A 22,546-nucleotide genomic window follows, 5' to 3' on the forward strand; every position below is an offset into this window, starting at 1 on the left:
ATGTTTCTAAGTTTGTAAAGGGCTGAAATACCATGCTTCTTTGATGCTGAAAATTATTGTAGGAAATTGGTCAAACGGTCCTGAATTGCAGGAAATTGATCAAACTATCCTGAATTGTAGGAAACAGTCATGAATTGCAAGAAATTGGTCAAACTATCTTGAATTGCAGGAAATTGGTCAAACTGTCCTGAATTGCGGGAAACTGTCTTGAACTACAGGAAATTGTCTTGAATTGCAAGAAAACTGGTCCTGAACTGTAGGAAAAGGAGTCAGATAGACAGAAGCATTCATGCCTACCCTAACAACAATAGGTCATTTTGATCTATAAAATACACGATCTTCTTAGTATATACATTGCATCTTACCAAGATAAACAAAAAATGGCATAAGATGTGAGGGCTAGCCTCATACTACATATGCAAGTTAACTCATTGCAATTTGATCATTGGCATTTAATATTGGGATTTTGTATATCCACAAGTCCAACCTTCCCACTGATATAACAACGATATGGATTATCCCTTCTTGGGTGCTATTAGCTAAATGAATGACCTTATTGGACTCATGTGTCCTACCTTGATTGTCATTTAAATAGATTGGTCATTCGAGCCTCCTAAAGACCCTCCTATAGAGAGAATCACATATTTATGCTCATTTAATGTTAGTCTTACAATCCAAATTAGGTAGAATTTCAATCCTAGGCCCATCGCATACATGCATCCTAGAGTGGTGCATAATATTGTTAGATGTATCACTATGGCATCTGGTCTCATCCACTTGGGAATTGACCATGGTATGTCCACTTGGAATTCTTGGCCTTTCATCTAGCACACCAACCATAGTTTTAGAGATTTTACATTCCTCTTTATATTCTTGCACTGCCTCAACTTGCCACATTCATCTAATGAACTTATTAGTATGACCAACTTGCCTCACATACTTATGACTTTCATCCAACACATGGACCTTTAGCATTCTATATTTTCTTTATTTGGGAAGCCTTTACTTGCCTCTATCCACATTGCGACTTCTCACTCATAGACATCATGCTTTTACTAAGAGGAACAACATCCACCCACAAGCATGATTCAATTTTAGATGGAAAAGGTCTCTCAAGAGCCTTTCCAAGAGAAAAATATGAACCACTCATAGGACACTCATCCACACTTGTATTCCCAATGATTCTATTGATTTTTCCTTCACATTCACCTCTCATGGAAGTGTTATAAGCCCTGCTAGCATATTATCACTGCACATAGAACTCACATTGCCTGCCTAGAGACTTTGACTACCAAGGTCCCCCACACAGGTTGGCTTGGTATTAGCAAGTGAATCATCTCCTTGTAGAAAAGTTTGGATACTTGGATGCTCTTGCAATGAGTGGGAAAAAATCCAAAAGTCTTTGCAATATCTTTGAATATACTACTCATAGTTAATTGCTTGCATCTTAGCCTCACTTAATGACTTAGGATCTCATGTCCTCACTTGGATTTGTGTATTGATCACTAAGCCACTCATAAAGAGCTCACACAACACATCATTCGGCAATAGAATAGCTCTTCTTGGTCAAAGTCTAAGAATATCATCAAAGGCTCTAACATATTCTTTGGTGGAGATATATGACTCTTGCCAAATCTGAGCAAGCTCCCCCAATACCAAAGTCATGGGAACCTTCTTCTCATACTCATCTAGGAATTTGTCACATAACAAGTGAGTTTTTGACGATTTCAAACATTGAAAAACATAACTCAAGAATTTTCAACCACTTTCCATGATAGACACAAGAGATACGATATAATATGTAATAAATCAACACTTACGCTAAATCTCGCACACCTGACACATATATTTCAAAACATGGAGTTTTTGATGCCATCACATAGCTCGGTGACACTCACCTTTATGCTTTTTCTCTCCATTTCTTACATCTTGTCACAAATCAACACTCATTTCCCCTCATCCCATTTGAATAGAAATTATGGTAAGAGAGAAAGAGGAGAGAGAAATACTAGATCTTGATCTTTTCATAGTATGCATCATTTTTCTTGCTATCTACAGTGGAATGGAGCGAAAGAATTCATCATCTCATGCTAGGAGGGTTCTTGTTGATTCCAGCGGCTAGCAAACTCCATTTTTCTCCTATTCAAAGAGGTGTCTGAAATACGTCCCCTCCCCATCACATTTAGTTTTCTTCATTTGGAGGCTCTCAATCCTCATTAACACTAACTTATAAATTAACGGATTCATTTTCCTTGCATTTGTACTAGTGGTTTGCTTAAAATTGGATACTCAAGTAGACTAGAACTTGAAATCTAAAAACACAAGTGCGTTCTTGGTATCCAAAAATGCTACCCTAGCCTCCTGGATATTGTTTTTGACTTTTAAATCAAGTAGCTACTTTATAATGTCAAATCTTATGGCCATTAAATGGGATTTAAATGGATTGGGATCAACAAATGGACACTTGTGTTGGATTCCTGACATTGAAATACACCTAGAAAAACTCCAACTTCTTGATCTATGAGATCGACACATTTTTTGCTAAAACCATCACTTTTACAGCTCCCATGCCACTTTTGCACTTTAAATTCCACCTTAAAATCAACTCTCACATGTGCTATGTATTTATTGATGGGCGTGTTTTGAGTACGTATATGGAGGTTCAAAAGCCTTGAATGTATAAGAGCTACCTAGGAGCTTATGACCCTAGGGAGTGCTTGGTATGGTGCTACAAAATGCGCAACTTGGACTATGATTTGGATCTATGATCCACGTGGATTGCTACTTTTGCTCATGTGCAGAGAAAATGTGGTTATTTGGATGTTTGACTTGAGTGGATGTATCATTGGCACATTTGGAGGATGTGTAGATCAGGAGGGGTTGATTGTTGTGATGCTAAGCATCCACTTGCAGAGATTTGACAATGACTTCTTGACTAGTTGTTCATCTCACATATGCGAAAGTGCATGGGGAGTTTTTTGTTTTAGACATAAGGCAAATAGTTTCAAATAAGGACTTGTGAAGTAAGGCTATTGTGAACCATTAGAAGGCTAACGGAAATGATGAGGCCTCCATGTGGATTTACCTGAAGGTCTTAAAAGCATGTGATTTGGAGCATAAGAGTTGTCATTTGTGAGGAGGAAAAGAGAAAGGACCTTCGCATGGTGAAGGCATGGGGAGATGTCATGCAAACTTTTGTTGTCTAGTGCAAGATCTCTCCAACCATAGCATGAATCAAAGTCTTCTAAGTTCCTAGTTTTTGTGATCATGACTCTTGGTGTAGATGCACTCTTAAGTGCAAAAAGCAATAATTCTCTAGCAAGTGCTTGAAATACTAATTGTGCTTCCACAAATGTTTGTCTTGCACCAAATAAGAGCTTTAGTAGTACTAAGTCAATTACTTCCTAGAAAAGCTTTAAGATTTTACAATGCCTGATGGGACCAAAAATGGGTCGGCACTCGCTATAGCACTAGCCAGACCTCATGCATGCAACAGACACCTCCACCACCACCCGGCCTCACGGTCCAGGAGCGTCTGTAATAACTAAATGCGCACTAGATACTTCTAATATTGGGTTTGCAGCTAGATAAGAATCCAAGGAACCTTTCCCAAAACCCCTCAAAGGGTGTATCCCATACATATTGGCAATAAGTGCCACGTATCACACACAAAGGAGGCACCCCACCTGGTGCTGATTGCCATGACCCCACTGTTGCTCTCCTACATCTTGGGGATTGGCCCCTAGATGCGCTGCTTTTACATATAAACACATTCTCACAAGACTCCTCTCTTTGTCAGCGAGATCCAGGAGATACGATGCTTCTTACCAATAAATTTTCCCAAGAAATGAACTACTAACCTACGGCAAAGAAGTCTCACCCTCTCAAGCGTGGGTTAAGTATAATTCAAAAAATTGCTATGCATTTCCAGGAGTTGATACCACATGTATGATTAATGCAATAGTGGATATCTCATCGTGCACAAACAGTTATGTTTCAAAATCCGCCTATGTGCTAGTATGCAAACAATCTTTCCATGAATTTCAACTAATGCGCGTATATGCTTCACATATGCATAAACTGACTGTGACAAGGCCAACAACATAGCTCAATTTTAGCATTGTGATAGTCATGTAAATCTAACTCCCTACTATCCTCTTGAACATAGTAGGGTCTTCTATCTCATCCCCAAAGTCGGCACTCAACTACACATTTTGCTCCAATGGTACTGAAAGAGGCTTGCTGTCATACCATACTTGGATAACATATCCAAGCCATACTGCCTTTGGGATAGCCATATACCATCATCACATCTGATCACCTCAATACCAAGAAAATATCTCAACTCACCTAAATCTTTTATCTCAAACTTCTTCTTCAAGAAGTCCTTAACTTCAGCAATCCCATTGTCACTCTCACCTGTAATAATATAGTCATCCACATAGATGACTATGATAACCAAACCTGCATCTCCCTTTCTCACATAAAGTAAGTAATCAGCATCAAAAATACAAAATCTAGTATTGACAAGATACTCTCCAATCTTGTCAGACCATGCGCTAGGTGCTTGCTTCAGCCCATAGAGCGCCTTCTTTAACCTGCACACATATGTGGGATGCTCTAAATCCTCATAACCTGATGGCTACTCCATATATACTTCTTCTTGCAATTCACTATGCAAGAAGGCATTCTTTGTTGAGATATCGAGCTGCACTCATGATATGCCAGGGTGATCATTGTGCATTTATGTCACCGACTTGTCAGTTTTGCAGATGCGGTTGGTACACCGCCCATGAATAATAGCTAGATGACAGCTATCCTTATCTACTCTAGTTCGTGGCTCAGTTAGTATGTCACCTTAGTTATTTGAGTTTGGTTTTGAGACCCATATATAGGGTTCTTCTATTTCTTTGTATGAGAGTTATTTTTTGCTTACACAACTTAGAAGAGGAAAATTTTCAGCCTCCACCTCTGTGTGTATTCCCCCATTCTGTAAGCAAGAAAGCTACAAGTGAGACTCCTTCCTTCTCTCCCACAATCTTGACATGGTATCAGAGCCTTGTTCGTGGTAAGGAGCTCAAGAAAGCAAGCCAAGTTCGCGGTGTTCTGGTAAGAGGACCAGTGTTGCTTTCATTCTTCTGTTTTGGGAGCAAGTCTCTACAGGTAGCACAGCCGGAAAGTGCAAGAGTGCATTGTCTCAGATTGAGACGCCCTTCGTGGTGTAGCAAGAGGGCAGTATATGCTGCGGGTAAGGGCTTTAGCCCTTGATTGCTCTGTTTTTTTAATTTGAGGCCATTTCGGGGCCTATTTTGGAGGAGGAAATTTTCTGCACGCAAAAGGCCCAGTTTTATGCTGTGCGACCACTATTCTACAGGTCGGTGAAAAGTTACTGTAGAAATTCATTGTATGCCTGTGCGCAGAGACATTGGGAGTTTCAGAATCATCCTTGTTGCCTGTTGACGCAAAATCATCACTAGGAAGTGACTGTGTGGTCAAATACCACTTTCGTCAGTTTTGTAGATTTGCCCTTGTGAGGCTGAAGCTGTGTTCTTTGCAGTGACAGGAATTTTTTGCAGTGTTCTGTAATGGCGTCTGATTCTCTTTCATAGATTGTCACTGAAAAGCTTGACAAGAACAACTTCCAAGCATGGAAGTTTAGAATTCCGAATTTCCTTATGGGAAAAGGATATTGGGAATTTATTGCACGAAATGAAGAAGAACCAGTTCTTCCTGATATTCCCAATCAACAGCAAATGCAGGCATTTAAAGCATGGCATGAGAGAGCCAGGAAAGTTATGTACTGGCTGTCTATCAGTATTTCAGACTCTATGATTGTGCATATTCAAGATGCAAGTACGCCAAAGGAGGCATGGGATACTTTGTCAAAAATGTATAGCACAAATACGCAAGCCAGGAAAATGCAGCTCAAGCAAGAGTTGCATAATGTGCAAAGAGAAAATATGAGCATCAATGACTACCACATGAAGGTGAAGAAGATTGCAGATGCACTTGCTTCCATTGGGTCGCCAGTGGAAGATGATGATTTAGTTTCTATGACCTTGAATGGTCTAGGAAAGGATTATGCACAGTTCCGAACATCCATTTCCATCCGTGAAAGATTTCCTGATTTTGAGGAGTTGATTGCTCTTCTAATTTCTGAGGAGCAGAGAAATGGTGGTGTATCTTCTTCAGGAGGAACTTCAAAAGAAGTTGTCTTCTACTCAAATGCTGGAAGAGGTAGAGGTAGAGGTAGAGGAGGCCGATCTGGAGGCCGTGATAGAAATCAGAATATGCAGCAAACTCAAGAAAACCAGTCCTATGGAGGAGGACGTGGTAACTCTAGAGGCAGGGGAGCCAAAGAGGTTGTGGTGGATGGCAAAGAGGCCAAAATGCAAACAGCAATGTTGAATGCTACTACTGTGGTAAAATGGGTCATATGGCTAAAGACTGCTATAAAAAGCAGAATGACATCATGAATGGAAAACTGCAACAAGGAAATTATGCATCTTCTAGTAGACAGGGTGATGACAGAAATGAGCATTTGTTTATGGTGCAGCACATGACCAATTCTGTGACAAGTACAGAAGAAAGTAACGATGTGTGGTATGTTGACTCAGGTGCATCAAACCACATGATAGGTCATGCAGAATGGATGGAGGATGCAAGGAAAATAAAAAAACCAGGATTTGTGGAGACTGGTGATGATACTGCACATCCTATTGTGCAGACTGGAAATATTTCTTTGTCTATGCAGGATGGAAAAAAGAAATACCTGTCGGATGTATTTCATGTCCCGAATATCACGAAGAACCTAGTTTCTGTTGGTCAAATGGTTGAGCAGGGCTTGCAGGTCAGATTTAATTCCCATGGATGCTTTGTTGAGGATATGAAAAATAAAGGTCACTTGATAGCAAAAGGAAAGAAGAAGGACAGAATGTTTACATTGGACGCAGACATGCCTGAATTGAGTGTAGCAATGTTTGCACATGGGACCGGTGTAGTTGCAGATATTGATATCTGGCATAAACGCATTGGTTATGTTAATGTACAACGACTTAAATCAATGCAGGCCCAAAATATTGTTGCAGGATTGCCAAAATTCAAGGTTGCAGAAATGCATAAGGTATGTGAAGCTTGTCAGTTTGAAAAACAGGCAAGGAAACCATTTCCTAGACATGTTCAAGAGAGTAACAAGCCATTGGAATTAATCCACTCTGATGTGTGGACTACTAAAGCTGCATCTCTTGGAGGCTGTCATTATTTTGTCACTTTTATTGATGACTATAGCAGAAAAGTTTGGGTGTATTTTATGAAAAAGAAAAGTGAAGTTTTTGGGCATTTCAAAACTCTTAAAGCTATGGTTGAAAAAGAAACATGCCTGCAAATAAAATGCCTAAGGTCAGATGGAGGGGGAGAGTACCTCTCAAATGAGTTTGCAAGGTTCTTGCAACATGGCATAAAGCAGCAATATTCATGCAGTCATACCCCACAACAAAATGGAATTTCAGAACGGAAAAACAGGCATATTGGAGAGGTATCTCGTGCCATGCTCAATGAAAAAGACTTGCCAGATTTTTACTGGGTTGAGGCAGTTGCTACAACAGTCTACATAATGAACATGACTCCCACTGCAGCAATACATGGGATGACTCTAGAGGAGAGGTATACTGGTAGGAAACCAGATATTTCTCATTTGAAGATTTTTGGTTGCATTGCCTATGTTCATGTGCTAGATGAGTTGAGATCCAAGTTGGATCCAAAAGCTGAGAAGTGCATCTTTATTGGTTACTCTCTGCAGGCAGAAAGGATATAGATGCTATAACCCTTCTACTCATAAGTTTACAGTGAGCAAAGATGTTGTTTTTTATGAGATGAGTAGCTGGTATAAACCAGTAAATGTGATTGATGATGTAGATGCACAAAATGGTAATGTTGCACAGAATTCACAGCAGCAGTCACAAAATATTAGTGGACCTGGAGTGTCCTCTAGCAGTGGTTCACATTCTTTGCCATGGACAGGCATATTGAGATCAGGAGAATCTTCTCAAAGCAATGCAGATAGTGGTATGCAGGTATCACGAAAAGGAAAAGAGAAGATAGATCAGCCCATGTTTGATGTGAATGCAGGTCACTCTTATGTGGATGGTGAATCCAGTGGCTCAGAACAGAGCATTGATGATGAGTTGGGTATTCCTTCTATTGTTACACCTGGAGTAAGGAAGACTAGGGACGTTTTGAGAGCACCTGGGAGTGAGCCTACTTTGCGCAGGTCTACCAGAGCTAGGTATCCTATTGATAGGCTGAAATATGATGGATTTACAGCCATTCACTATGCATATATGGTCAAAGTGATACAAGAACTAGAACCCACTTCTTTTGAGCAAGCCATGGATGAAGAAATGGATGCCTTGGAAGCAAATGCTACATGGGAATTGGTACCTTTGCCTAAAGGTAAGAATGCAATTGGTTGGAAGTGGGTTTATAAGGTGAAGCACAATGCAGATGGTTCTGTGAACAGATACAAGGCAAGATTAGTAGTCAAGGGGTATACACAAACATATGGCATTGATTATGAAGAAACATTCAGTCCGATTGCAAGGATGGCAACCGTAAGAGCAGTCATTGCTATGGCTGCATCAAAGGAATGGTCTTTACATCAGATGGATGTAAAGAATGCCTTCTTGCATGGTGATTTGCAAGAAGAGGTATATATGGAGCAGCCACGAGGTTATGTGCATGCTGTTCATCCTGAGTTTTTTTGCAGGTTGAAGAAAGCCTTATATGGCTTGAAGCAAGCCCCTAGAGCATGATTTGACAAGATAGGACAGTATCTTGTTCATATTGGCTTTCAAATTTCCAAGGCAGATTTCTCACTTTATGTGAGAAAAACAGAGAAATGTATTATGCTACTTGTCATTTATGTTGATAATTTGATTATGAGAGGTGACAGTGATGAAGATATCCTTCATGTGAAAATGCTATTGAAGCAGAAGTTTGAGATGAAGGATTTGGGAGAGCTGCGTTATTTCTTGGCATTGAGATGATTAGATCACCAAGTGGGATATGGCTCTTACAGAGGTAGTATGGATTGGACATGCTGTCCAAATATGGGATGACAGGCTGTAAGCCTATTTCAGTTCCTTTAGAGCAGAATGTGAAGCTGAGCGCAGATGCAGGTGAGCTTCTAAGAGACCCTACTATGTACAGACGCATAGTAGAAAGTTTGATTTATATGACTATTACCAGGCCAGATTTGAGCTATGCTATTGGATTGGTAAGTCAGTTTATGCAAGCTCCAAGGAAACCGCATTTGGATGTGGCTAGACGCATACTCAGGTATGTGAAGTCCACATTGCAGTATGGACTACTTTATGAGACTGGGGTTCAGATACAGTTGTATGGATACACTGATGCTGATTGGGCTGGTAGTATTTTCGATAGATGATCTACCAGTGGATATGTGTTCTCTTTTGGGAGTGCTGCAGTCACTTGGAGCAGCAAGAAACAGCCTACAGTTGCCTTGTCGAGCACAGAGGCTGAGTACAGGGGTGCAACAATGGCTGCATGTGAGGTAGCTTGGTTGCATAAGCTACTTTATGATATGCATCAGCCTACAGATGGGCCAGTTGTCATTTATTGTGCCAACATGAGTAGTATACACTTGGAAAATAACCCAGTCTATCATGCTAGAACAAAGCACATTGAGGTGCATTATCACTATGTGCGGGAGAGGGTTTTACTAGGTCTTATTGATCTAGTTTATGTTAGCATAAAGGATCAGGTAGCTGACATATTCACGAAGGCATTGGGCGCAGAGAAGCTGCGCAAGTTCAGAGACCTGCTTGGTGTGCAGGAATTGGGATTGAGCTCAAGGGGGAGTGTTGAGATATCGAGTTCCACTCGTGATATGCCAGGGTGATCGTTGTGCATTTATGTCACCGACTTGTCAGTTTGCAGATGCGGTTGGTACACTGCCCATGAATAATAGCTAGATGACAACTATCCTTATCTACTCTAGTTCGTGGCTCAGTTAGTATGCCACCTTAGTTATTTGAGTTTGGTTTTGAGACTCATATATAGGGTTCTTCTATTTCTTTGTATGAGAGTTCTTTTTGGCTTACACAACTTAGAAGAGGAAAATTGTTTTCAGCCTCCACCTCTGTGTGTACTCCCCCATTGTGCAAGCAAGAAAGCTACAAGTGAGACTCCTTCCTTATCTCCCACAATCTTGACATTCTTAACATCCATTTGTTGCAAAATCCAACCTTTGGTTGCTACCAAGGCAATCACACATCTAACAGTTGCCATCCTAGCAACTAGATTGGATGTCTCTTCATAATCTATGCCATATGTTTGAGCATAGCCTCTTGCAACCAGCCTAGCTTTATACCTGCTAATTGAACCATTTTCATTATGCTTTACTTTTTAAACCCACTTACATCCAATAGCTTTCTTAACCTTAGGTAAGGGTACCAAATTCCAAGTCTTATTGGCTTCTAATGCAGCCATCTCTTCATTCATTGTTGCATCCCAATGAGTATGACCAACAACATCCTCAAAACAAGTGGGCTCAACATCCTCAATTAGTTTCACCATATAAGCATAATAGTGAGCTGCATAACCTTCAAAACCAAATCTTTTAACAGGGTATCTGACCCTACTAGATCTGTGTACCACATCTGCGTACCAATAGATCACTCAATGGAGCCTTTACATTACTATGAGCTCTCTGTACACCTGGTGTCCTGATTGAAGGAATACCAAGCTCATCATCCAAACTCTTTGAACCACTAGAATCTCTGTCAAATCTCAAATGACTGGTAGATGCATTATTACCATCCAACACTTTCTTCTTTTCTTTTTCCTTTCCTGCAACACTTATAGATCCACCTGAAGATGTGGGGCTACTCCTTAGTCTCCCAGACCAAGGGCTCACTATAGGTATAGTATCAGATGATGTTTTTGGTCCACTAAGACTCCATGATTCTTATTTTTCTTTCTGCACATAGCTGTCCTGATCATTATCATCATCTAATACATCACCATCAGGTGCATACATGATGCCAGGAGGCATAATTCACGGTGGATTCCGTGCCATGGTGGCGTGAGGTTTTACGGTGGATTCCGTAAACTTTGATGACCGGGGCTCATACACAAAGTGGATTCTTTGTGCGAGAAGTTGATGGGGATGCCTGTCCTTTTCGGGCGTTTCATTAATTTAGTGTGTACATGGGTGATTCCATAGCGGGTGATTCCGCAAAATACATATTAAATTAATAAACGTTTATGAGTTTAGAGTGCGCACTCGTAATAAATTAAGGTTAGGATTTATTTCTAACCAGTTGATTTATTTATGTAGCTGAAGACTGCTAGGTATTCACTTTTGTCGGTTTAATTGTATTATCTTACTAACAATTGTGAATGCTTCAGTTGATGTATAGAGATAGCAGCAGTGGCGGAGGAAAGCATTGGAGTTTAGCGAGTATTCGACCTATGGATTATATTTTGATAGGCGCCACGCCTATATTTTGTCATGTTTATTGAGGCATTGATTATTTATTATTATTTTGTATGCGCCTATGCGCACGGATATGTTATTTCTATTTGGACATTGTGTTGGGCGTGCCAGACTCTTTGGGCACCGTCCATTAGCTTTATCTCCTATTTTTGTAAAAGCAAACGCAAAAGCTAAAAGCTTGTCATATTTTAGTAAATTGGGCTATTATTGAGCATGAAGATGGAAATATACATAAAATACATGCTTTGTGAAGCGCTCACACAAGGCATGGGGGAAGATTGAACCCAATTGGTCTCTTGCTCTTGTCGTTCATGCTTTTTACATTGTAATTTGTGCAAAAAGGTAGAGTTCATTGTTCTTGGGGACCTTCCGGGATTCACTACGTGATCATACAGTGACCGATCTGTGCACCAGTGGTATCAGAGCGGAGCTGAGATCAAGAGTTTCCAATCGCTACCCATCTCGTGCGAAGGCGGAACTCCTGGAACGATCGGGCTCTACGGTCAATCTCGTCGCGAACCGTCGATACAGGCAGATTTCTGGCGATCAAGAACCCCTGTTTCTGTTATCAGATCGCAAAGGACCAGGCAATACAGGTGGAGGACCACTCCCTCATCTCCATAAACAAGTCGTGGGCAAACTATGAGAAATTCCATATCTCCTCTCTTTCAAAGTTGAATCTTCAAGTTCATAAGCTTTAAAAAAAAGCTTAATAGCTTCAGTAAATCATCGCGAGGTATCTGAGGGGCTTCCAAAATTTTTGGGCGGCGAAAAAAATGCCCCCCCTCACGATTGCGTCGTTTCCTGATTCAAAAGCCCCCCCTCTAAAGCTTAATCTATTAAGCTTAATTCATTAAGCCTTAATCAAGTCAGACAAGACAAGTCATCTCCTGCAAGTCATCAAACTCCAGGTCCCGCGCCTCAGAAATCAAGTTCTGCAAGTCAACTGTGATCAAGTCCTGCAAGTTCACTAAGTCAGCTAAGTTCTGCAAGTTTGCAACTCTGCAAGTCACCTAAGTCTGCAACTCTACAAGTCAGACTAGTCAACTGGAGTCAGAACAGACTTGTGCTCAAAACTCCTAGAAGGGATGTTCCTGCGCAAAAACTCCGAACTGCAAAGTTGTTCGTTGGAAGGTATTCTACCCATACGCAGGTTTGCTGAAGTATTTTCAGCATACCAAGAAGGAAAAATCGCAAATTTTCTAAAGATTGAGAAAGAAATACCCAAAAATACATAAGCCTTGTACCCCCGAATTTGAGCTACGCTCATCCCGCTAACCTGATTTTGAGTGAGAAAGGTCTTTTGAGTTTTACAAGATGACAGAACCACATATGGATGATCCTATGGCTGAAGACGGCCTACCTGAGCCTACGATGGAGCAAAAGCTGGACCTAATCATGATGCAATTGGAAGAAGAACGAAGGGCTAGGCAAGCATTGCAAGTGCAATTGGCAAAATTACAAAGAGCGTCTACTGACAAAGAAGAACCTCAAGCTGAAGATTTGATTCGACGTACCATCGACGCCACTCTTGAAGCTCAAACCATTCGCAAGGAATCAAAGATAAGTAAACGAAGTTTCAAATTTCGCACTTTCAATGGCATACGAGAAGGAAAGACTGTTCTAGCATTCATTATTCAGTTTGATGACTATTTCCATGAAGAAACTTATCCAGAAAAAGATAAAATCAAGTGTGTTACTAATCATTTGGTAGACAGAGCATCACTTTGGTGGACTGTAGTACGCAAGAGCATAGAATGTCCTGCTACTTGGGAAGATTTCAAGAAGAAGTTCATGCAGAATTTCCTTCCACCGCAATTTCATGAGCAGGCTATCAAGCAATGGGATCTACTTCAACAACGGGATCGTGAGCCTATTCCTCAGTATATAGAGCGTTTTTGGAATGCACTCCTCCAGGTACGCATGCTTGAAGACGTACCAGAGACGACACATAAGCGGAAGTATATGTCTAGACTTCTTGGACATTACTACGCTGAAGTGAACATGTTCAAGCCTACTACCCTTGAAGACGCCATTTCACTAGGTCACGACACTGAAGATAAGTTACGCGGTAGAGACAGACGACCACAGCAATTCCAAGCCAATGGTAATTATGGATCTAAACAATTCAATTCCAATTTTAGAAGATTTAATCCAGGTCATTTCTCTTCATCATCTTTCCGCAAGAATTGGGCTAAACCACCTGCATTACCATCCAATGTCAATCCAAATCCTAAGCCTATTCCACAAGCAAATCCAAATGTACCTAAACTTCCTGCCATTGCAAACAATGTAACCAAAGCCAAGCCAATAGTATGCTATAAATGCCACCAGCCTGGAGATCTCACAGCAAATTGTCATTCAAAGAAGCCACCAGCTCATATCAACTATCTTGGAGCCATGGACGAAGACGAACATGAGGATATGCCTGATTTCACTGAAGATGAGGACGACACCACTACTACTTCCGATACTTTACCAGGTATGCCTACTCCACATTCATTATTGACTATGAAATGTTTGGTGCATGGAAAGGAAAAGACTATTTTGCATGATGACGGTAGTACTCATGATTTTATTTCAGCAAAATTGGTAAAGGAATTGAAATTACAGACTGTACCTATGCATTATCGCATAAAAGCTGCATTTTTAGGCACTAGGTATAATGGTACACAAGAAGTGCAAGACTTAGAGATTCAAATTGGTTCATACACTGAAAGAAGAAATTTCTTAGTTGTTCCATTACAGTCGAGTGACATTATTTTAGTAATGCCTTGGCGACACCAGCATAACCCAGATATAGATTATTCCACACACACAATGAATATTAATTTTCAAGGAAAATCTATTACATTATATGGTATGCATGCATCTAATGTTTTTCCACTGCTTTCGCATACTCAAGCTAAACGTGCATTACGCAAGAGTAGTAAATCATATCTCATTTGGGTGAATGAATTGCAAGTAAAGGAAAATCATATGCACCCTAGGCATAAGGAATTTCTTGCATATTTTAAGGACTATTTTGCAGAAGACCTACCACCACGTTTACCTCCTTCACGTCCCGAAGACCATAAGATAGATTTGATCCGTGGCACACAACCACCTTGCAAAGCACCATATACGCACAACTAGATAGAGCAAAAAGAAATCCAGAGTCAAGTTGAGGAATTACTAAATAGAGGTTTAATTCGACCTAGCAATTCTCCATTCGGTGCACCTGTACTCTTAGTCAAGAAAAAGAATAATACCTATCGTATGTGTATTGACTATCGAGCTTTAAATAAGATCACTGTAAAGAATAGGTATCCTATTCCTAGAGTTGATGACCTTATGGACAAACTGCAGGGACCTTCTATATTTAGTAAAATTGACCTTAAGTCTGGTTATCATCAAGTGAGGCTAGATAAATCTGACATATTCAAGACTGCATTTAGAACACAGTTTGGTCATTACGAATTTTTAGTCATGCCATTCGGATTGACTAATGCACCTGCTACCTTTAGTAGAATGATGAACCATATCTTTTTGAAATATCAGTATTGTGTAATTGTTTTCTTTGATGATATTTTGGTGTTTAGTCAAAATGAGAATGAGCATTTGTCATTAGTTTTTCAGTTATTGAAAGAAAATCAACTGTATGCAAATCTTGAAAAGAGTGAATTCTTTAAGACAGAAATTGAGTATTTAGGTCATATTGTATCATCTGATGGAATTAAAGTTGATCCTACGAAAATCGATGCAATATTGAATTGGCCTGTTCCTAAAAACGTGCATGAGTTACGCTCATTCCTTGGTCTTGCTAGTTTCTATAGGAAGTTTGTACGTAATTTTTCATTACTTGCTTTACCATTAACCAAACTTCTGAAGAAAGGAATAGTTTATCAATGGACCGAAAATCAACAGAAATCCTTTGACTTACTGAAACATGCATTAACCAATGCCCGTGTTCTACAGTTGCCTGACTTTAATAGACCATTCTTTCTAGTAGTGATCGATGCTAGTGGATCAGGAATAGGAGCCGTACTTATGCAAGACAATCATCCTATAGCATATTCTAGTTGTAAGTTGAAACCCTCTGAGCTGAAATATTCCACATATGACAAAGAACTATTAGCAGTTGTACAAGCATTAAGACAGTGGAAACACTACTTAACGGGTTCAGAATTTATGATAAAGACCGACCAGCAAAGTATTAAACATTTACTTAGCCAACCTCAAATCTCTGATCGTCATATCAAATGGGCCTCCTTTATTCAAAATTTTCATCCTATCATTCAATACCAACCTAGAAAAGAAAATGTAGTGGCTGATGCATTGAGTAGAAGACCTGCCATTCATAATATTTCTGTCATATCTTTTGATTCTTTGATTGCTATGAAAGATACATATCACCAAGATATTACTTTTCATTCTGATTGGAATAAATTGATTCAAAATAATTTCATTCCTATTGATTCATTGTCATATAATGATGGATTTATGTTTTATGAAAAGAGACTGTGTGTTACTATTCCATTCCGATCTTTTGTTTTAAATGAAATTCATTGTCCCCCATATCAAGGTCATAGAGGTATCATATCTACATTACATATGTTAACTAAAGATTTTTATTGGCCACATATGGATGCAGATGTATCTAACTTTGTTTCTGAATGTTTGATTTGTCAAAGAATTAAGAGACATCATGGTAAACAGTATGGATTACTTATGCCTTTGTCTATTCCATCTAAACCTTGGGAACAAATTTCTATGGATTTCATTACTGGTTTACCAAATACTAAATCTAACCATGATATGATTTGGACAGTTGTAGATAGATTTAGTAAACAAGCATATTTCATTCCATGTAAGAAAACTTTAACAGCATCACAAGCAGCACAATTGTTTTTGAAAATTGTTTTTACTAACCATGGATTGCCAAAAGTTATCATTTCAAATCGTGATTCTAGATTTTGTAACAATTTTTGGATTACACTGTTTGCTAACCTAGGCACAAAGATTGATTTCTCATCTGCACTTCATCCAAAAACTAATGGACAAACAGAAGCCACAAACAGCACTATTCTAGATCTTTTACGTGCATATACTATCTCTAAACCTCAAACATGGGACAGCCATTTGCATTTATTACAGTTTGCATATAACAATACACCGCACACATCTACAAAGAAAGCATCGTTTGAAGTCATTTATGGGTATAGATTATCTACACCTGTTGCATCTTTGTCTAATAGAATTCAAAGTGCTGATGATATTGCTAGTATGCATAACAGTATTTTTGATGAGGTTAAAGATATGATTGCTAAAGCCCAGCAATGATATACCAAACAAGCCAACAAGAAAAGACAAGCCATGAATTTCAAAGTTGATGATTATGTTTGGCTGAGAATAGAAAAACGTAGACTGCAAAGTGTAGATAGACATCCAGTTGTCAAACTAGCTCCTAGATTTTATGGACCATTTAGAATCATTCATAAAATTAATGGTAATGCATTTAAGTTAGAATTACCAACTCATTGGAAAATTCACAATACATTTCACATTAGTTTATTGAGACCATTTAGAGGCCAATTACCTGTCCACCCTGTTTATGAAAACCCACCTTTATTAGAGGAAGAGATTGAAATACTTGAACCAGAAGCTATCATAGACACTGACTTTATGACCACTAGAACTGGCCGAAGGTATTCTAGATATCTAGTTAAATTTAAGAACCATCCTGTAGAGGAAGCACAATGGATGCACGCTAGAGACTTAAATGCTTTCCCCACTCTGTTAGCTCCACATTGAGCTAATAGCAATTGAGGTCAATTGCTATCCCACCCCGGGGGTATAATGCCAGGAGGCATAATTCATGGTGGATTCCGTGCCACGGTGGATTCGGTGAGGTTTTACAGTGGATTCCGTAAACTTTGATGACCGGGGCTCATACACAAAGTGGATTCTTTGTGCGAGAAGTTGATGGGGATGCCTGTCCTTTTCGGGCGTTTCATTAATTTAGTGTGTATATGGGTGATTCCGCAAAATACATATTAAATTAATAAACGTTTATGAGTTTAGAGTGCGCACTCGTAATAAATTAAGGTTAGGATTTATTTCTAACCAATTGATTTATTTATGTAGCTGAAGACTGCTAGGTATTCACTTTTGTCGGTTTAATTGTATTATTTTACTAACGATTGTGAATGCTTCAGTTGATGTGTAGAGATAGCAGCAGTGGCGGAGGAAAGCATTGGAGTTTAGCGAGTATTCGACCTATGGATTATATTTTGATAGGCGCCATGCCTATATTTTGTCATGTCTACTGAGGCATTGATTATTTATTATTATTTTGTATGCGCCTATGCGCACGGATATGTTATTTCTATTTGGACATTGTGTTGGGCGTGCCAGACTCTTTGGGCACCGTCCATTAGCTTTATCTCCTATTTTTGTAAAAGCAAACTCAAAAGCTAAAAGCTTGTCATATTTTTGTAAATTGGGCTATTATTGAGCATGAAGATGGAAATATACATAAAATACATGCTTTGTGAAGCGCTCACACAAGGCATGGGGGGAGATTGAACCCAATTGGTCTCTTGCTCTTGTCGTTCATGCTTTTTACATTGTAATTTGTGCAAAAAGGTAGAGTTCATTGTTCTTGGGGACCTTCCGGGATTCACTACGTGAGCATACAGTGACCGATCTGCGCACCAATACAAGCTGTCCATTTCATCAAAGATAACATCCCTGCTCACTCTGAACTCACCTGTTGACAGGGTTATAATAGCGATACCCTTTTTGCTCTAAAGAGTATCCAATAAAAATACAAATTTTTTCCTTTGGATCAAGCCATAGCTCATCTGGCACATGAACATATGCAACACATCTAAATACCTTCAAGTGTGATACATCGGGATTCTTGCCAGTAAAGCATTCTTCAGGAGTCATTCCATGAGCTACAGCTGTGGGGGTTCTATTCATAATATAGAAAGTAGTATGGACAGCCTCAGACCAATTTTTTTTGGATATATTCTTTTCACCCATTAATGCCCGTGCGACTTCTGCAATATGCCTATTTTTCCTTTCTGCAATCCCATTTTGATGTGGGGTATACCTGCAAGTAAATTGCCTCTTTATCACATGGGTCCTCAAGAAGCCAGTATACTCATTAGAGAGGTACTCTCCCCCTCCATCTAATCTCAAGCACTTCACTTTTAAGCCTATTTCTATTTCAATAGCTGCCTTAAATTATTTGAAGTGCTCAAACACATCATTATTTTCCTTCATCAAGTATACCCATAACTTTCTTGAATAGTCATCAATAAATGTGACAAAGTATTTGCTGCCACCAAGAGATACATTCTGTGTAGGCCCCCAAACATTTGTATGCACTACATCAAGTATTTTTCTACTCACTTCTCTATCATGCAAGAAGGGTTTTCTTGCTTGCTTACCAAACTAGCATGCTTCACAGACTTTATGCAATTTTGCAACTCTAAATGAAGGCAACCCTGTAACCAATCCTCTGGACTGCATTAATTTCAGCCTTTGCACATTTTCATGTCCAATACGTTTATTCCATATTTTAATATCTGCAACTACTCCTTTTCCTTTACCATACATAGCAATATCCATTATAAGAATTCCAGCATCTAAAGTGAATATGTGGCCAACTCTACTTCCTTTTGCGACCAACCTGCACTTATCATTAAAGTCTTCTACAAAACAACCTTTTGCATTGAATCGGACCTGCAACTCCTGCTCTACCATTTGGCCAACAAACACTAGATTCTTTGTGATTGATGGCACATGTAATACATCTGTCAGACTCTTTGTTTGGCCATCATACAAGGACAAGGGAACCTTTCCAATGTGTGAAATTGGGCGGCATGAATCATCACCGATTTGCACATAACCTGGATTTTGTAAGTTATGCATCTCTCCAAACCATTCAACATGACTGGTCATATGATTATGTAATATATCAAATATATATTTTTGAATTTCTCCTTCTGTCGCGCATCGAGCTGGAAGGGTAGAGGGGGGATAGAGGAGCCAGCAATGGAGCTTGCTCGGCTCCACACGGCATGCAGATGGACACCTCAAGGGGGGGAGGATTCCCTCCCCTCCCCTATATAAATAAGGGAGAGTCGTGAGAAGAAGGGGACAGTGCTGCGGTATCGTGAGAGGACGGGGAAGACGTTGCTGCCGCCTGACATCCGTCTAACTGCCGTGACGAGGAGGACGCCGCCTGATTGCTGTCGAGCTGCTGCGTGTCGCCTTTATCCTCTCTCCCCATGTGCGCCACCATCGCCACCTGCAAATTACCCCCCCCCCCCCCAGTTGTCGCGTTAAATTCCGCCCCCCCCCCCCCCCACGTGGCTCCTAACCCCCCCACAGAAGCTTCAAGAAGCTTCTAAGGGGGGGCTCCTCTAAGCCCCCCTTCCTATACCCTTCCCTTACCCTTTCACCCCCCCCCCCCCCCCCCCCCGCCCCCCCGAGTTTTTAAAACCCTCAAGCCCCCTTCCTATACCCTTCCCTTACCCTTTCACCCCCTCCCGGTTCTACCCCTTAGAAATCCTTTTTCACCCTGCCCCGGTCTTAAGGCCTTAACCCCTTCCCGAGGGGCCGTTAAACCCTCACAACCCTTGGCCTCATAACCCACAAATCCCTTCCCCGTGCCTAAATTTGTAAAGTCCCTTCTTGTGTTTCTTTGAAACCATGTTGCACCCCCTTCATATTCTTTCTTTTTAACAATCCTCCCCTAAGCCCTTACCCCCCGTGTCCCCTTTTTCCTTACATACCCCTTTTCGCTCCCCCGTACTATAAGCCTTCACCCTTGACCTTTCCCTTTCACCCCGGTTTTAATCCCTAAAGCCTTTACTACTCCCTGTCCTAAAACCTCTCTAAAAATTCCCCATCATATACCTTTTACCCCAAGCTCAAAGTTCTCCCAAGGTTCATACGATTGCGAAGCCACACTCACCCATAACCTTTTTTTCCATATAGGGCCTTCTGAGGCTTTATAAACCTTTCCCTCTCCGAAGAAGCTAAGACCTTAAAGGTCTTATTATCCCTTCTTGTGGTCAATCCTTTGAACGGCTCCTTGCCTCGAAAGAGAGACGGTGGAAATCCGAAAAGGAGAGTAAAATCTGCCTTCACATTGAAGGATTACAACTGCGATGCCGCCTAAGAAAGTCCAAGGAGTAGCTGCGGGAGGGTCATCTCCCGGTATCCATGTGGATATCTCACCCCAAAACCAGGTTTTTCCTTCTTGGTTTTTTTTAAATCGGATTTAATTCAATCATGCAAGATGAATTGTTAGGGATAAGATATATTTTGTCTTAGTTATTTACGATGAAGGAGTTTAGTTTAATTGAACATGCAAAAATGATAATGTATAAAACATAGTTTCCTTCAAATAGCGTCATGCATTGAAACAAATTACGAGCAAGATTATCTACCTACTATAGTAGTATATTTCGGTTAGAACTTGAAGGTATAAAAAAACTGCATCTTGCACCATTAATCCCTATTCTTTTTTCAACGAATCATCATAGAAGATGAAATTCATGAAAGGTTTCCTACGTTGCTTGAACTCTAGGAAGTTATCATTGCTAACCGCATATCTTAGCAAGGAAAATATTGTTTCTTTGGCATGAGTTTGTTTGAAAGGAAAAAAGAAGATTAATTGAATTTACCTAACCCCAAAGCAATAAAATTTAGGACTGAAAAATCAATTGTCACAAGGATAACAAATCGTGTCGAGGTGATCTCAATATTACCTTCTAAAAGTTAACCGAATTAATGTAAACTTAGAAATACCTATGCTGCGAAATAAACCTTGGAAATTATTTAAAAACCAGGAAACATTTATACCTTAAATACTTGCCTACCTTCCCTGATTGTAGAGTCAATAAATCGTAAATAAAAAAAGAACTAGGGTTTGTCCCTGAGGTTCTTAAAAAGAGATCCTAGGTCTGACAAACGTCAGCTTAAAGAGACTAAAACAGATTGTTTCATCGTATATTACGATGCAGGACTTGCGCAGCAAGTACGAAGTCATACGATCTTGTGATTGATTCATAAGAAGGAAGGTTAAATACCCTCAGCAAGGATGGCGGATCCTTACACAAGTTATCTTGCAAAAGGATGTATTCTTTGATATCCTTCTAAATAAGGAAAGCTAAAAACCGAAAACTAAAGTATCCAATGAACTTTAGGGTTGACTAAGTTGGGTTAATAGGGTACGCCCTAACCTAGAATATAAGGGACCTTGCCAAGTTGCAAGACACCCTGGAACGAGTGCTGATGCATTCAAAAGGAAAGAATCATTCCTTAGCAGTTTGCCAGCAACAAGATCGGTTAATGGAAGTGTTTGTGCTTGCTAGAGATTTTAGAGCACTGTTTGATTTATGAATTACAAATTAAATGAATATCTATACTTCAGGTTGAAAGCCGGAAGGGAGAGGCAGCCTCAGTTACCCCCGACTGTCTGCCTGACCCTAACCAAGGGGGTTGTTGACCGCGCCGGGAACGTGGACCGAATGCGCCGCGAGAGGTCTCTCTATTGAGCTCTACTTGGAGCAGGAGGACGCTTGGGTGACAGGGGGGGCTCTGGCTGTAAATCCCTTGCCTTCCGGGTCCTGCATAAGAGGCTAACGTGACTCAGGATTGGATCTCGAGGCCCGCATACTAGTTTACGGGCGGAAGCTTGGAATAGTGATCCCTTTTGGATTACTGGATAGCCTTCGGGCGGATTATGGACAAGCCTACGGGAAGAACTCATTGTATTTCAAAAATAAATATGATGATATGTTAATAAAGAACTTGTTTGATATTGTTTTTCTATGTCACGTGATAAGATTACGTGAAGGAACCAGTGCTTAACGGTTTAATTAAAGAAGCTGATTGTTACATGTCAAATTAATGTGTTAGATAATTACATAACTAAAAAAATTTGAGGAAAGTGCGAAGGATGGGCCATGGGTCCGGTTGGGTGGTCCCAGTTAGCCGGGAACTTTTCTCAAATTCTCGAAGAAC

This window comes from Lygodium microphyllum, chromosome 23 (assembly GCF_053477565.2).
Source record: "Lygodium microphyllum isolate KBCC chromosome 23, Lygodium_microphyllum_v1.1.10, whole genome shotgun sequence".
NCBI classification, from domain to species: domain Eukaryota; kingdom Viridiplantae; phylum Streptophyta; class Polypodiopsida; order Schizaeales; family Lygodiaceae; genus Lygodium; species Lygodium microphyllum.